This window comes from Tamandua tetradactyla, chromosome 3, assembly GCF_023851605.1.
Source record: "Tamandua tetradactyla isolate mTamTet1 chromosome 3, mTamTet1.pri, whole genome shotgun sequence".
Taxonomy (NCBI): Eukaryota; Metazoa; Chordata; class Mammalia; order Pilosa; family Myrmecophagidae; genus Tamandua; species Tamandua tetradactyla.
The window spans coordinates 203,527,123-203,543,833 of NC_135329.1; the positions used below are offsets into that span (position 1 = coordinate 203,527,123).

The 16,711-nt window shown below is 39.7% G+C and overlaps 1 pseudogene; it reads right to left on the minus strand.

Moving 5' to 3' along the window:
* Positions 1-8,279: 8,279 nt before the first annotated feature.
* On the minus strand, positions 8,280-10,678 carry LOC143675893 (glycerophosphocholine phosphodiesterase GPCPD1 pseudogene; annotated as a pseudogene).
* Positions 10,679-16,711: the final 6,033 nt, after the last annotated feature.

A 16,711-nucleotide genomic window follows, 5' to 3' on the forward strand; every position in this document is an offset into this window, starting at 1 on the left:
AAAAAAGCAAAGGTTGGTCATCAATCCAACTGATTTACTTCTATAAAACATGTTATCTCTTCCTGTGAGTGAAAGATAACATAAAAATTGTAATTAGGACAGTGAAAACACATAACAGGGCAAGATAGAGGAAGCTGAGTCTTTTTTTTAGGCTTCTCCTTCTAAAGAGAAAACTGATGATTACTGATAAACACTCTAAGTAAGGGATTATGTTTCACCTTCCTTAAACTGGAATAGTGGGGTCACTGGTAAAAAATTATTCTTCCTTTGGTAATCAGTCAAATTCTCCTTCAGTCTTTTGTAGTTTTAAAAATAATAATAATAAGGGATTTCTCCTAAGGTAGAAACCTTAGGTAGAAGATGAGGCCATGAGTTTGGTAAAAAGTGAGACAGGAAAGAATTGTCAATAGCAATAAAATTGCTCAGCAAACATCTGCTTCATGCCCCTTTGCCAATATTTTGCTATTAATGAACTGATGATTCATTTTAAAGAGTATTTTAATATGTGGATAAAATAGCCTTTGGGGAGTAAAGATTCACAAAGCAGATAAGATGCTTTGTTTTTTCTGAGTATCAAATTCAAAATGAGCACTGGCTTAGCCTACAAATTTCAGTTAATTCAAACTGTCATGCATATAGGTGATTTTAATTTTAATATGGTAAAATATAAATAAAATAAAACAATGCAAGCCCTTGCATGGCCATCCAAATTTAATGAACTACTGATACCAAGTTATATAAAATTGTTAAGATTTGGCCATCGCAAAGTAGTTGTAATATTTGGTTGGTCAATTTAAATACTGTGGCTATATTTTAGATAGACACACAATCTTTACACCTCAATATTAATTCATACAAAGCAACAAGGCATTGTTAATGAAACAGAAGTAGTTATTGCAAATTAGGCCTTGTGACCAATTACATAAGATAAAAATTACTTCCCACACCCATAGTACTTGTCCACCATGTAACTTCTCAACCAAAATGTTACACATGTGAAACAATCACTAGCAGGCACAGACACTAAACTTGTATATTTGGTATTGCAAATACACTTACGCATGAGCAAGCAAAGGATTCAAAGTGAGACTCTCCAGGGGCAGAAGCCTGAAAATGATTTCCCAAAATTATTGAAGCATTAAAAATTGTTGGAAAATATACACTTCTTGTTGTAGACTTCCACTGTACACACGATTATAAACATCGTTCCCTATGTAAACAAAAAAAGGAAGCATATAATAAGAGATTTGAAAAATCTGGACATTTCCTTGCCAACATATTAAAGGCAATGTCTTTACTCTAAGACATTTTACTGAAAGGACTATTATATTTTAAAGGCAAGATTACTGTCTCCACCGTTTTTCAAAAACTCAAAAAACTATACAGCTGCATTAATCAAAAGCACTTATTTGTACAATACATTGATAATGACCTCGGATTTCTTTAAAAAAAATTACAATAAGTTTATTGTATCGAAGAAGGGAGGTTATCTGGAGTAGTCTATATAGGAGCCCTTTGGATTTTCTTTTATTAGGCTAAAATAGTGGTGTTTTTAATTTACATTATTGTACTCTTCAGTACAAAGTTTATGGGTTATGTTAAAAAATACACCGTATTCATATATGCACAACACTGGTGGATGAAGCATGTTTCTTAAGCAGTTATACTTTCGGTTTTACCAGTTGTGTACTCTAGGACTATTGCATAAGTAACAATCTCTTTTGTGATACTGGAAAGTGATTACAATGTGCAAACTGATGTAGTAGCTCTCACTTGCCTCTTAAAGGGTAACACCACGGAAAGTCCATTTAAGATGTTGGTAGGTTTAACAAAGTTGGAAATGCTGGCACTGTTGAATTGGGCAATAATTCTTTAGACCTGGTTCACAGCTACAATGCATTTAGAATATTGAAGCAACTTTCCCAGGCACTGGAGGTTTTCTGTAAATTTTTTATACTAAGTCACAGAAGATCGCATTGGCATTAATTTTTGATTTTGCAGAAGATTCTAAGAATGCACAGTTGTTCCATTATCTTGCTAGATTTTGACCTTGCTCTTTTCCTACAATTCTTTCATGCTCCAAGTCATACTTATTACCGAACAGAATCATTTGAAAGGCCATTGGTGGCTTGCCCTGGAAGAATCTGCTCTCTCAGATCTTGTAAATCATTAAATGTGGTCGGTGTTCCAGTGGAATAAACGAATGCAAAGCTGTGTCCATTTTCCATGTACAAATCCCTCATTGCTGTAAATTGTTCCATTCCTGCAGTATCTAAGGTTTCACACAGACACTGTTGCGCATCTGCTTCAACTTGCTTTCTATAAGAATCTTCTACGTAGGATCATAGTTTTCAACAAAAATTCCTTGAGTGACTGCACCGTCAGAGCAGACTTTCCACACCTCCTTCGCCAAGAACGCCTAGCTTATACTCAAGCATGGTGCAAAGTTGTCAAAATCTAATTTTCTATGAGCCTCTCGCGCTGTCACCGGGTCCATGCAGCCAGCGTCTCCCCAGCACCTGCTCCCACCTGGTTGCTGCTCCCCGCGACTCGGCTGAACTGCCGCTCCGGCCACCACTCCGGCTTTTTCCATTTAAACTATTTTAAAGTGTACAATTCAGTGGCATTAGGTCCATTCACTGTATTGTGCTGACCATTCAGAACTAGTGCTGGCAGGTGAAAAGTTGTGTTGAGAATAATAAGCCTCAAGGTTGGATGATTGAAGGGAAGACAAGGGCACCTTTTCTAAAGGCAAGCACATTATACTTAGTCCGCATTAGTGAAGCGTTATAATATTTGTCTTTTAGTTTCTGGCTTACTTCACTCAACATACTGTCCTTAAGGTTCATTTACCTCATTGCATGCCTCACAACTTCGTTCCTTCTTGCACCCACTCAATATGTATAAATCACAGTCAATATACTTTAGGCCACCTCCATCCATTGCAAGTGATGACTACTGCTGCCATAAACCTCAGTGCACAAATGTCCATCCATGTCCCTGTTTTCAGTTCTTCCAGGTATGCTCCTAACTTCAGAGATGCAGGATCATATGGCAACCCACCCCTAGCCTTCTGTGGAACCACCATGCTGCCTCTAGAGGGGCTGCAGCATTCAGCTTCCCTATCAACAGGGAATAGGTATATCCCTCTCTCCACATTTTCCCCAGCACTTGTATCTTTCTGTTTATTTTTTAAACAGTTTTATTCACACATCATGCATCCCATCCTAAGTAAACAATCAATGGTTCCAGGTATAATCACATAGTTATATATTTACCACCACAATCTATATGAGAACATTTCCATTTCTTCTGCAAAGAAAGAAGAAGAGGAAAAAATAGGAAGGATACAAAGAAAATAAAAAGAGAGAGAGAGAAAAAAAATACCACACCAAGAATCCCATACCCTCCCCTTATATCTCCTGCTTATTGGTATTTAGTTTTGGTATATTGCCTTTGCTATAATTAGTGGGAGCATATTACAGTGTTACTCTTAAATACAGATCCTAGGTTGTATTGATTGTATTTTTTCCAAGCCATCCCATTTTCACCACCTTACTGTGCTGACATTCATTTTTTCTCCCTCATGTAAAGACTTTCTTATATTTGTAACTTTAATCAATATCATTGTCCACTCTGGGTTTCACTAAGGTATACAGTCCCCATTTTGATCCTCTAGCTTTCCTTCAGGTGTCGTACATGCCCCTAGCCATCTTCATTCAACCGTTCTCCCACTCAACTTTGTTCATTATGTTTACAATATTGTACTCTCTTTTTACCTTCACTGATGATAGTCTTCTGTGGTAGTTAGATTCAGCTGTCAACTTGGCCAGGTGAAGATGCCTAGTTATATAGCTGTGGACATGAGCCAATGGCATGTGAACCTCATCTGTTGCTGATTACATCTGCAGTCGGCTAGGAGGCGGGCCTGCTGCAATGAATGATATTTGAGTTAATTGGCTGGTGCTTAAATGAGAGAGCACAACATAGCACAGCTCAAGCAGCCCGGCATTCCTCATCTCAGCACTCGCAGCTCAGTCCAGGCCTTTGGAGATGCAGAAAGGATCACCCTGGGGAAGATGTCAGAACCCAGAGGCCTGGAGAGAAGGCCAGCAGAGATCACTTTGTGCCTTCTCACATAAGAAAGAACCTCAGTCAAAAGTTAGCTGCCTTTCCTCTGAAGAACTATATGTTAACTAAATAAATCCCCTTTATTGAAAGCCAGTCCATCTCTGGTGTGTTGCATTCCAGCAGCTAGCAAACTAGAACATCTTCATTTCTGTACTCTTCTCCAAACCTCTCTCACTCCTGTCTTTTCTGTCTGCCTATAGTACTCCCTTTAGTATTTCTTGTACAGCAGGACTCTTGTTCACAAACTCTCTGTGTCTGTTGTCTAAAAGTATTTAAAACTCTCCCTCATTTTTGAAGGACAGTTTTGCCAGATAAAGAATTGTTGGTTGGCAGTTTTTCTCTTTCAGTATTTAAATACATCGTACCACTGCCTTCCTGCCTCCATGGTTTCTGCTGAGAAATCCGCATATAGTCTTGTCAAAGCTTCCCTCTGTATGTGGTAGATTGCTTTTCTTTTGCTGCTTTCAGAATTCTCTCTTTGTCTTTGACATTTGACAGTCTGATTAGTGTCTTGGAGTGGGTCTATTCGGATCTATTCTGTATGGGGTATGCTGCACTTCTTGGATCTGTCATTTTCCGTCTTTCATAAGAGACAGGGAATTTTCAGTGAGTATTCTCTCCATTTTCTTTCTGCCTCTTTTTCCTTCTTTTCTTCTGGGACACTCATAATATGTATATTCATGCACTTCATGTTGTCATTCAATTCCCTGAAACCCTGCTCATATTTTTCCACTCTTTTTCCTATCTGCTCTTTTGTGTGTAGGATTTCAGATGTCCTGTCCTCTAGTTCACTAATCCTTTCTTTTGCCTCTTCAAATCTGCTAGGATTGTTGTAAGTTGTAAGTCTCCATTGTGTTTTTCATCTCTTCTATTGTATCTTTCATTTCCACAAGTTCTGCATATATTGTTTTCAAGCTTTCAAATTCTTTTTATGGTTGCCCCATGTCTTTTCTTTATATCCTTCATGTCTTTTGGCCATATCTATCTTCAACTCATTGATTTGATTTTTTAATTTGATTTAGATTTGTTTGAGCATCTTTAATTAGTTGTTTCAACTCCTGTATCTTATTTGAAGTGTTAGTTTATTTCTTTGACTAGGTCATATCTTCTTTCTTCCTGGTATGACTCATGATTTTTTACTGGTGTGTAGGCACTTAATTTCCTTGATTAGTTTATTCTGGAGGTCATTTTCTCTCTTTTACCTAGTGTTTTCTTGTTGGTTGGCTTTGTTCTCTCTCTGTTCTCTGACATTCAGTTGAACATATTCTAGACCTCTAACTTAGCTTCAGTTTAACTGACAAGAATTTTTCAGCTCTTGTTTTTCTGGATCTTGCCCTGCCAGATAGGATGTATCCCAGTCAGATTTTCCCAGACAGGCACAGAACTCAGGATGAGGATATAATCAGTATCATGTTTCCCTAAGGACGAGACCCAGCAGGATGCCAGTCTTTCCGGTGAGCACTCTTATATCTGTGTTTTTTCTATTTTGCTTAGCAGATGGTATTTGTCATCCCAGAGCTCCCCACCATTGTAAAGTGGTGTTTTAGTCTATAAAGCTGTCAGAATGCAATATACCAATGGAACTGCTTTTAAAAAGATAATTTATTAAGTAGCAAGTTTACAGTTCTAAGGCTATAAAAATGTCCAAACTAAGGCATCGACGGAAAGATACTTTGGTTCAAGAAAGGCAGTGGGTCAGAGACACCTCTTTCAGCTGGAAAGGCACATGGCTGGCATCTGCTGGGGTCTCTGGTTTCTTGTTTCAAACATCTTCCTTGGGGGCACATTTTCTTTCTTCTTCTCCAAAAGTCTCTGGCTGGGTGGGCTTTGTTGGCACTGAAGGTTTTTCCAAAATGGTGCCCTTTTTTCTTTTCCCCCCAAATGATTCCCTTCCAAAGGACTCCAGTAAGCAACCTCACCTCAAATGGGTGGAAGCACATCTCCATAGCAACTACCTAATCAAAAGCTACCACCTACAACTGGGTGGGTCATATCTCCACAGAAACAATAAAAAAAGTCCCACCCCACCATACTGAATGAGGAATAAAGGACATGGATTTTCTGGGGTACTCAACAATTTCAAACTGGCACAAGAGGTGCACAGCCTTTAATTCTCAGCAGACCCTGTCCCTGCAAGGGGCGTCGTTGAGACAGAGAGTGAGACAGAAGGTGGACCTAAGCTGTTTTGTTTTGCAAGCACTGGGGTCTGAATTCTCTAAATGAGAGCTGACCGTTATGCTGGACCCTGCTCCCTCTCCCTTTTTCTTGGGGAAGATATGTCCTTTAGGGAATTATCTCCTTCATCTGACTAGTTACTTTGCCTCTCAGACATCCCTTAACCTGCCCTTGTCTGGGGCAGTGCTGAAACCTAAGAATGCCTGTAGCTTGATTTAATGGTTAAAAAGTTAAAAAGTATCCCAAATGTTTGTTCCACACAGTTACTAGCTTTTTTAACAGCTGCATGAGAAGAGCTAAATTCCACATCTCCCTATGCCACCATCTTGCCCATCTTCTTGTCCCCATAACAGCTTTTGATAATGGCTTTTCAGAGTAGTAACTCCCGGAATAGTAATAGAAATCTCAAATTCTCCTGCTGAATCCCTGCCTCAGATGTTTGCATGGATGAAATGTCACTCACCATTTCTGAGAGTAAGCACTTTGGTTCCAAAGAGACGACGGCTTCAGGTTGTATGTTGGAAATAACTCCAGATTCCACTCCTGGTGTTGGCAGCCATTTTGCAAAAGTAGAATGTTTTACTCAAAACACAAAGATTTACTGGCTTGACTAGATTAGCAAATCCACCATCACCACAATTAAAAGATTCACATATTAAGTGATCAGTGGAGAAATAGCTACCCCCCCCCCCCCAAAATCTTACGAATATGGAATTTCTACTTTGGCTCCTTTTGGCATCTTTGCTGATTTATTTCACCTGTAGGTGTTCTGCCTCCAGATTTTTTTTCTGTTGTATATATGTGTAGCTCATTGACAGCTCAAATTCTTTAACCTCTTTGAGCCTCACTGATTGAAAAAGAATAAAAATTATCCAATTCAGTGTTTTTGAGGAAAAATTGAGATAAATAAAAAGACTCAGGACAGCACCTAACACAATAAACAGTAGCAAATAATAGCAGTTTTGGTCACTTCTTATGTTGAAAATTTCTGTAGTAGTTAGTTGCAAAACAACGGTGTGAGAGATATTTAAAATAAGCAAATTTAAAATGTCTACAAACGGGCTTGTTTTTTAGGCAACAAAATATTTTCAGTCCTTGACATCTTCTCATGCTCACCCAGTAACACAAGGACAGTACGGTAAATGTGTACAATCTCAACTTAAAACCTAAAGCATGCACTGAGTAGTACTTACATGATGTGATCTACCCTACTTAACTATTCAATGCATATATCCTCTTGCTGATATTTTGTCCATTAAATACCCTGCAGCATTCAGAAATTTAAAAATTTATGCAAAACAACTTTTGAAAGACTTATAAAACTGTTGTCAGGTTCAGCTCCTGGATGTTTACATAGACATTGGCTTGGTTAAGTGGTAAAATGGCAGCAGCCTCAAGGTTAATACCGAATGCAAATGGTACATGCACATGTCATTCCATGTAAAAAATACACATATACACAGATGGCACAATGATGTGTGCAGTTGGAATCAACAAAGCAAATGCATGCATTCGAGGTACTTAGTTTTTACCATGGTCAGGTACAATTATGCATAGTCATTTTCCTCGAGGGCTAAAGATTTCAGACCTGATCGAATGAAAAGCACAACAAGTGTAAATAGGAGAAATGCTTCTAATATATTTTAATTTCAATGTGTTATGCCTTTAATGTAAATCTTTTTAACATTATAGGTTTGCATATTTAGTTTAATTTATTTAACAGGCAATACATCTTTCAATTGTGCAAAGACTGGCAATTATACCTGGCCAAGAGATTTAAATAGCATACTTAAAATTCTAGCAAGATGTAATGAAATAGTAAAATAATTATTTTATTGTATTGTGAAGTTCTTTATCATTATTGCTTCATTGGACTGAGGAGCCCCAAAGGCGTAGGCAAACAATGCTCAGCAATGAAAAGGGACCAGCCAGAACAATCGTGCATGTCCCGAATTGGCCTTGCCTGATAAAAGCTATGCATTCTCCGCATTATCAATGCCACTAACATCCATGTGGACATCAGCCTCCCCTCACAAAGATGAGGGACCAAAGTGTGCAGCAGTGGGACACAAACAGCGCTTAAGCTCTGGTAATTCTACCATCAGGCATTTTAACTGCTCCACTTAGAATATATTTGGCTGTTCAGACATCCGATCATACATCCTATTGTAAATTAGACCAATAACTCTAAATCCCTTCAGTTACCTTCTGGATCATTGGTATCATCATCCCTGCAGAATAAGACTGGCCCCTCAGCATTTGCCTCTTGAATATAGCAGGGTTTCTAAGCAGGTCTTCAGTGTGTGCATTTATTTCCAGTAGATAGTCAAACTGCACAAAGCTCATTGTATGGGGGTTGTCCAAGAGCTGAGGTCCATGAATTCAGGGTAAATATCAGATTGTCCTTGAGTCAAAAATAGTATAGGGGGCGGGCCATGTTGTCTCAGAGGCAGAGTTCCCGGTGCCTGCCCATGCAAAAAAATAACAATAATAAATAAATAATAATAATAATAATAAGGGTAAATTGGGTAGATTGAAATACTAATGGTCAAAGAGAGGGAGGGGTAAGGGGTGTGGAATGTATGAGTTTTCTCTTTTTGATTTTTATTTCTTTTTCTGGAGTGATGGAAATGTTCTAAAAATGACCATGGTGATGAATACACAACTATGTGCTGATATGGTGATGGTGAGCGATGGATTGTATACCATGTCTGGAATGTATGTGTGTGAAGATTTCTCAATAAAAACATTTATAAAAAATAGTATTATGGGATGTTTGCTCTGCTTTTGCCAAATCATTGTGCAAATACTTGCATCAAATGGAGAAAAGACTGTTCTCCTTTTTCCAGAATTTTCTAAAAGCTTTAGAAGTTTAAAATTATATCTCAAAGCAAGCTCAGGCCAAAATACACTGACAGTTATTATCCCACATGCCATCTATTTGTTAGCAAATCCACTTTATTTCTATGTTAAACCTTACATCTTCCAGCAAAGAGTCTAAAACCATCTTAAGAAAGGAAATGCCTAATTTTTCAGAGAAGGATTTTTCTTCCACAATCACAGATACGCTCAGGTCTTTTGATTTTAATGCAGTACCATGAAAGAACTTGAAAAACTGGAATTGTCATATGTTAATTCCTCTACTGGAATTTCAAATAATTTGACTGGGTCAGCATCAAATTTCTTTTTCATAGTCAAACAACAGGTAAGACCATGATATATCACAGACACAAAAATTTGAATGAGGTACATCAAATTCTGCAAATGCTGCACCATGACTAGTTGCATTTCTTAAAGAAACAATAGTATTTTCTTGAACTTTAACAAACTGGGCAGTTGTAGAGTTCTCTGCACCTAGATATCCAACGTCCAAATGTATACTTGGATTCCAATACTTAAGGAAATGAAGATTTCATGTCACAACTGTAGCCTGGCAATAGCTTAATAATTATATAGTAAGTTCTCACCTTCCCTATTTTTCTGGAACTTCTGCTTATAGTGGGAGGAGTAAGAATTTCAGCATTCTTCCCACTCTCAGCAATTGTGGTTGATAGATAAATGCTGTCCCCACAAGTCTGGGAAGGGCATTGCCCTGAACCAGGGATTCACTGAGGTCGTCCTCAAAAAAAAAAACAAAAACAAAAAAAACTAAATTAGTTCTAGGCATCTGGCTTCAGTGTCTGTGTACTATACTCTGACCACAAGCAGGCTGGAAATACTGCAGTTGAACTCATTGTGCTTACTAAGGCCATCCCTGGGATACCCCATCATTGTCATCTTCTCTAGTGTCAGCTTTAACCTAAAACTAGATTTTTAAAACGTCTTTCTAGGTTATTGAGAACAGAAGGTGTTTCAGAATAACGCAAACGTAATCTTATTTCAGTCTGACAGGTCAGCCATCAGAAAGCAGTTTCAACACCACTGTGGATTACAAATGACCCATAGTCAGAATTTCAGTTGGTCTCTAAAAAGCTCCGTTTGAAGTAGCGACCCTGGACTGATACTCCTGTGCTGAACTCACTGGTCCTTTCCACGACGCGCCTCCATTTGTCTCGTCCTGCGGAAGAGCCTCAGCATTTTGAGGATTCAGGTTCCCAAAGTATCACAGCTCCCACGTACTGCAAAAACATCTCCAGGTGAGAGGCCCACCTCTTTCCAAGAGAACCGGGGCCCGGCTTATTCTGATGCGTTTATTTTAGGAGCAAACATCAACGTCCCTATTCCCAGGCGGCAGGGCCCTGCCCCGCCCAGGGACGGCACTGATAGCTCTGAGCGCCCCACCCGCCACGCCCGCGTCCCACGTGGAAAGCCACGCGCCTAGGTGCGGGGCTCAGACCCACCCCGGCTCACCAGCGCCCCCCGCCCCCGGCATTTCGTATACGAGAAAGGGTCTCCAGCTAAAACTATGTTTATAAACGGCTTTCTCCCCTATTTTAAAATCACATTACTCTGAGACATTAGAATAGAAAGTCACATGAAATGAGCTGTCTGTCCAGCTTCCGTGTTACCCAGTCCGACTTGGATTCCAAGGAGAGCAGGTGCTGTTTCCTTTATGCTGGACTGAGTTTTAATGAGTGCTCAGAACAATATTCAGAAAGGACACCCAACCCTTCTCTTTCATGCTAACTCATTAAGATCTCCATTTTGTGTAATTCGGAATTGGTGCACCAAAGAGAACTCCACACTAGCATTTTTCCTTAATTTAAAGGACCAAGGGACCAAGATGTCCTGAAATATCAAAGGGAAAACTCACACCCTGATCTGATGGAGCCTGGATATGTGTTAGGGGATTATGCAAAAGAACGACAAATTCCTTAATTGCCTACTTCAGTTTCCCAGGAGAGCACCTAGAAAGGTCCATTGAGACCTAGGGAAGAAAATAAATTAGGGAAAAGTGGTTTCAGATGCCCAAGAAAAGCCACCAAGACCAAAAGACAAAAACCCTCACACCCTTAGAGGTGACCCTTCCCTAGATGATGTTGACAAAAATGTAGCTATTAAACATTGAAAAAGAAGACAAAGGAAAGGAAAAAAAGAAAGAGATCATTGAGTACTTCAAGAAATTGCAACAACCTCCATCATTTGCCCCTTACAAAATCCCTCTTGTTTCAGGTTCTCAGAAGTCTGATTTCCTTCTCATGGGGGTGCCAGGAAATACATAAGTTTCAAAGCAACATCACTAAATTCCCCGAGTCAAGAGCACTTTGTAGAATAAATAAATTTAGAATACCCAGTTTACTCCCCAAAGAAACTCCATTCTCCAGTAAAGCTCTGCTCAGCTGTTTTAGTATCATAGGCTTCTTAAAGCAGATGTTTTAAGCAGATGGTTTGACCTGAACAATGGAAATTTTTTTCACTTATGCCTAGAGTCTGGGAAAATATCCAAATCAAGAATCCCCAAAGCCTGCTGCCGGCACCCCTACCTCCTCTGCTGGTCTTCGCCTTCTCTTCTGGGGTTCCCTGATTTCGACTTTTTGCTTTGCTGGCTTTCCCTGCCTGTATTCATTCCCTTTATAAAGGACTAGGACCCATCCAGATGAGGTGGGTCACACCTTAATTTAAGTAGCCTGGTCAAAAGGTCCTACTTAGAGTGGGTCCACACCAACAGGAAGGGATTAGATTTACAGATGTGTTTCCCTGGCCTACATACGGCTTCTGACCACATCAACCAATATGAATAGGACCCCAGTCTTTTTTTTTTTTCCTGGGAAAGTATATTTTATTAAAATGACTTTACAAAATTTAGCTCCATATTAATTGGAAATTGGTCAAATTGAATAACTCTCTTTCTAATCTGCATTAGCATGATTATCTTCACTGACATTCTGTCTTTCCTAATTTTACTTTACTTTTTCAGGACTGTCCTGTGCAAGCAAAAGGTTTATTAGAGACATATTCTGAAAATCTATCAACTCTTCAAAGGAAAGTGGTTTGCACCCAACGTTCTTTGAACTCCTCACCTCAAAATCGACTTGCTCTTCCCTCCCATCCTGGAATGTCGTATGTGATCCTTTTCCAGTCTTAATCCAGTTCCCACAGTGAAAGGTAATGAGCCTTCAACCAGACTTCCTTCCAGCTCTCCATGAAGGCTGACCTGCCTGGCGCCCCTGAGAAACAAGCCCCAAGATCGAGGGCTCAGCCTACTGAATTGGTTGTCCCCATCGCTTGCAAGAATATTAGCAATTCCCCAGATAGGAAAGTTGAATATTTTTTCCCTTCTCCCCAGTCCCCTAAGGGGACTTTGTAAATACTTTTTTATTTGCTGCACAAATCACTGTGGTATATATCATGGCATCACAATAACCTGTACAAACCAACATAATCTCATGGCCTATTCAAGATTCCATGAAATTACGGTGTTCAAATAAACTGATCAAGCAAGTTAAATTAGATAATGCACTACCCAAGGTAAAAGTTTTGCACCAAATAAACATCCCTTCCTTTGGGCTCACCCAGAAGTTGAAGTTTTAAGATATGGACGATATCATCCTTTACTCAGTACTGTGATTTCCCTCAGTCCTATCCAAATCAGCTTCATTCATATCTCTAGTTGAAGTCTGATCACTTTTTCAACTTTTTAAACAGTTGCTCTATGAGATAATGCTGACTTTCATAGCTTCAGTGCTCTAATTCAGAATCTCAGGTGTCATATGAATACCTGAAGTTTCAGGGAATGATCAGGTTATCTTTAAATAGTTTAGTATCTCAGAATTTAAAAATGTCGGTTACAACCCTTGAATGTATGTGACTTCTGTAAGAGTTTACAATCTAGGAACATTTACAATAGGCTCCTACCTGATAGCCCATGCTGTTGACTTCAATTCTCTGAGTTTGTACTTTATAGTCAGTCCATATGAGTGAGGCATGATAATATTTGTCTTTTTATTTCTGCCATTTCCTTCAACATACTGCCCTTAGGTTCATTCACCTAGTTGCATGCCTCTGCAATAACTTTTTAAGACCAGGATGTGTGAAATTTCATTCTTTTTCAATATAGCTTTGGCTATACAGGATCCCTTACCCCTCCATATCTATTTGATGATGGGACTTTCCATTTCTGCAATGAAGGCTTTTGGAATTATGGTTGGGATTGCAAATCACTTTGGGTAGACATCTTTTAGACATCCTACCACAGGGTATTTTTAGGGCAGTAAAACTATTCTGTATGATACTCTATTGGTGGATATATGACACTATACGTGTCAAAACCAATAGAACAGAAAGCGAAGAGAGCCCCTTAATGTGAACTATGGACTTTAGGTACTAAAAAAGTACCAATACTGATTCATCTTTATAACAAATGTATCACGCTAATGCAAGACGTTAATAATATGGGCATGTGTAGGGGGTATGTGGGAACTCTGTACTGTGTAGTTTTTCTGCAAATTTAAAACTTCCCTAATAATAGTTTATTTTTTAAGCTTGAATAGATATACATAAAAATAACTGAAATTATTCAGTCCACAAAGGACTTTCACCACCTCCATACCATCTAGGTAGTAAAATAACAATCTGTCTTCTTTAATACCTCTTTAGTTTGAATGACCACCTTGGAATATGATTTCAGTGACCTAATTAGTTTGGTAGTAGCTATCTTGCACATTTTCTGGGATTCTAGGTGCTCAGCTTATATTCCAAGGATGCAGTTCTCTTATAAAAACCAAATAAATTCTTCCTAAAACATCATATCAACAAGCACATAAAAATAGCATTGTCAGTAGTTACTTTTTTAAAGTCAATAGCTACTTGACCAGACATGCATACAATATATGCTTTCCATGCCTTGTTTCTAATCCTTTGAAAAGCACACAGTGTAGCTATTCACTCTTTAGTGGAATAGAAGAGTGAAACTCAGACATTGATTAAGTAATTTGCCCAGGTTCATACAGCTAAGGAATCAGTTCTATAAGGATGTAAATGTGTACCCTTTCTCCTCTACCCGCTGGGTTGGGGAAATTCTGTCCCTTTCCCTCATTCCCTTCAAGCTGCTCCAGGGTCTTTACTTCTTCCTTTTTCCTTGCCTGCTAACCCTAAAGGTTGAGCATGTGTGGAGTATGCCTTCAGCTTGACATCTAAAGTGATAGGTGTCATTAAATGGTCAACTGTTACCCCAACCTGGTAATAATTGCAGCATGCGTTCTCGACATCAGTCCAATGCTGTTTACAGAATCTCTTATAAACAGCTGATGCTCCCAAGTTGTTCATTAGGCCAAGTGACCCTGAACTATTTCTAGTGGTGACATCTACTGGTACCAGTTGGAATTGTCAGGTTTTTCGTGATAAGGATCTTAATTTGCATCTATGAAGATTCCTAAAATGAAAGTTCTGATGTAAGGAGAGGGACACTTGTAGAGCCCACGGGATGCTAGAAACACAACAAGGGGTGAGACCCCTTTGTCCCCTTCCTCCAGGAGCTCCTATTCTCGTGGGCTGCAGGTGAACACTACTGGGAGCTTTGGAGGTTGCTTCAAAGATGCTTCTTAAAAATTGCATCTAATAATAACACAATTTTGTGAAGATGTTGCGGACCCTGTCCAACATGGGGCAAACTATGAAAATCAATGAGATTTTAATTATCATCCCACTCAACTAAAAGACCACCTCCATAACAGACCCAATGAGGAGTAGAAATAACAATTCCTTGCAAAGTGCTGTTTTGCTATTGCCTATTTTGTTCCGATATCAAAATTTTCGCTGCCCTGAAGTGAATAATATTTCCTTCTCATCCCTTCTTTGCCTCTAGCTGTTGTGACATGAATAGGGCTGTCTGGTGAAGCCTCTTAAACACAGTTTATTACTTTCTGCCTTTATTTTCTGGATTGGCCAAATAAGGCAATATATCAGCTGCAGCAAGCAGTAACACACACACACACAAAGTTGATACTCTGAAAAACTCATTTATGAAGACCACATAGTTCGAACCACCTACAGTAAATTCAAGATCTATACAGGTCAAGAATGCACGGGCACACTGGCACGAATCACTTGGCTGAGAAATGGAGAAGACCTTTGAGAACTAATGAGAAGAACATGAAAAGGTTTGCAAGAAATAATCAATAATCCACATGGCTGGGCTAGTAAACAGTATTTATAATCAATAATGGTGCAAACAGTGTTTATTGCTTTTTAACTTTTAGAATTGCTCTATAGTCAAATGGTGGAGGTCCTGTCAATAGTTATAGAAAGGAATAAAATATTATCACCCATATATTGTCAAAACAAAAGGAGAAACAACAGAAGTTGAGAGCAGTAAAAAGAGAGAAGTAGAAGAAAGATTAGAGGCTCAGAGGCTCTAACCTCCTCCTTTAAAAGGTGGAGATGTAAAAGATCAATCTGAGTGAGTAGTGTAAGAAATAAAGGAGGCAGTGATTTAACAGGAGATGATCAATAGAGTCATGAAAACAGCGACCGGTCTCTGTTGGGGTGGTGCCATATAAAGTAATCCTAATAGCCATAAATCAATGGATAGTCTCTTAATATTGGTAAATCAAGAAAAAAGGATCTGAATGTATTGCCAAAGGGTAGCTCATAACTCCTAACTGAAACCTAAAACCAGAAGCTGTTAAGAACATTGGCCTTGGTTCTCCCAAGAGAGAGGAACTGGGGCTGAGGCTGGGGTGGGGTGGTGGGTACGGGTGGCTGAGAGTGAACCCCCGCCTTTCTCTATGGGGCTAGAATCTCCCTGCTTTGCTAGAACGTTTACAGAATTTAAGAAGAATAAATGATGCTTTGTTGGGGTGCACACTGATAAGTTATGGAAAGTGAACCTTCTCCCAGCACCACCACTCCCAATCCAGACCCAGAAAAGCAAGTGGGTAATTTATGAGGAAGCAGATGTCCCAAGCGACAATGCCTTTTATTTTGCCCAAAGGAAACCATTGTCCTAGTAAACTAAGCAAGATGCCTTTGATCAGCTGTTCCCAAAGGTAAACAAACTTTGGCCACAAAAGCAAGGGAAGGAGAGGTTTACACAAACATGTAGGCTATCAAAACAAGCAAAACAAAGCAAAACAAGGCTTAAGGGGTCGGGCGTGTTCTGTACTCAGCTCCCAGGGACATGCTGCCAGCCTCCATCTCCCCAGTTTCAGCGCTCCCGGCTGCCGGGCAGATGCCATCAGCACTTGCAGCACATTTCCACCCAACCATGAATCCCACGGCGGCCTGCCTCCTCTTGGCAGAGGGGGGTGGGCGGAGTCAGAAGCCCATTCTCACACCTGCCAAGGAAGCCTTTACCTCTCACACCTGCCAAGGAAGCACCAGCGGGGAGGAGGCGCCCATGTGTCAGCTGAACCTGCCCCAGCGCAGGTGGGCACCAAGTCAGAACAGGCAGCGGGAAGGTCCGACCTCCAGACAAAAGAAAGTGCAGCCAGGAGGGGAAAGAGGAGCAAAGGGAAAACAAGCCGAT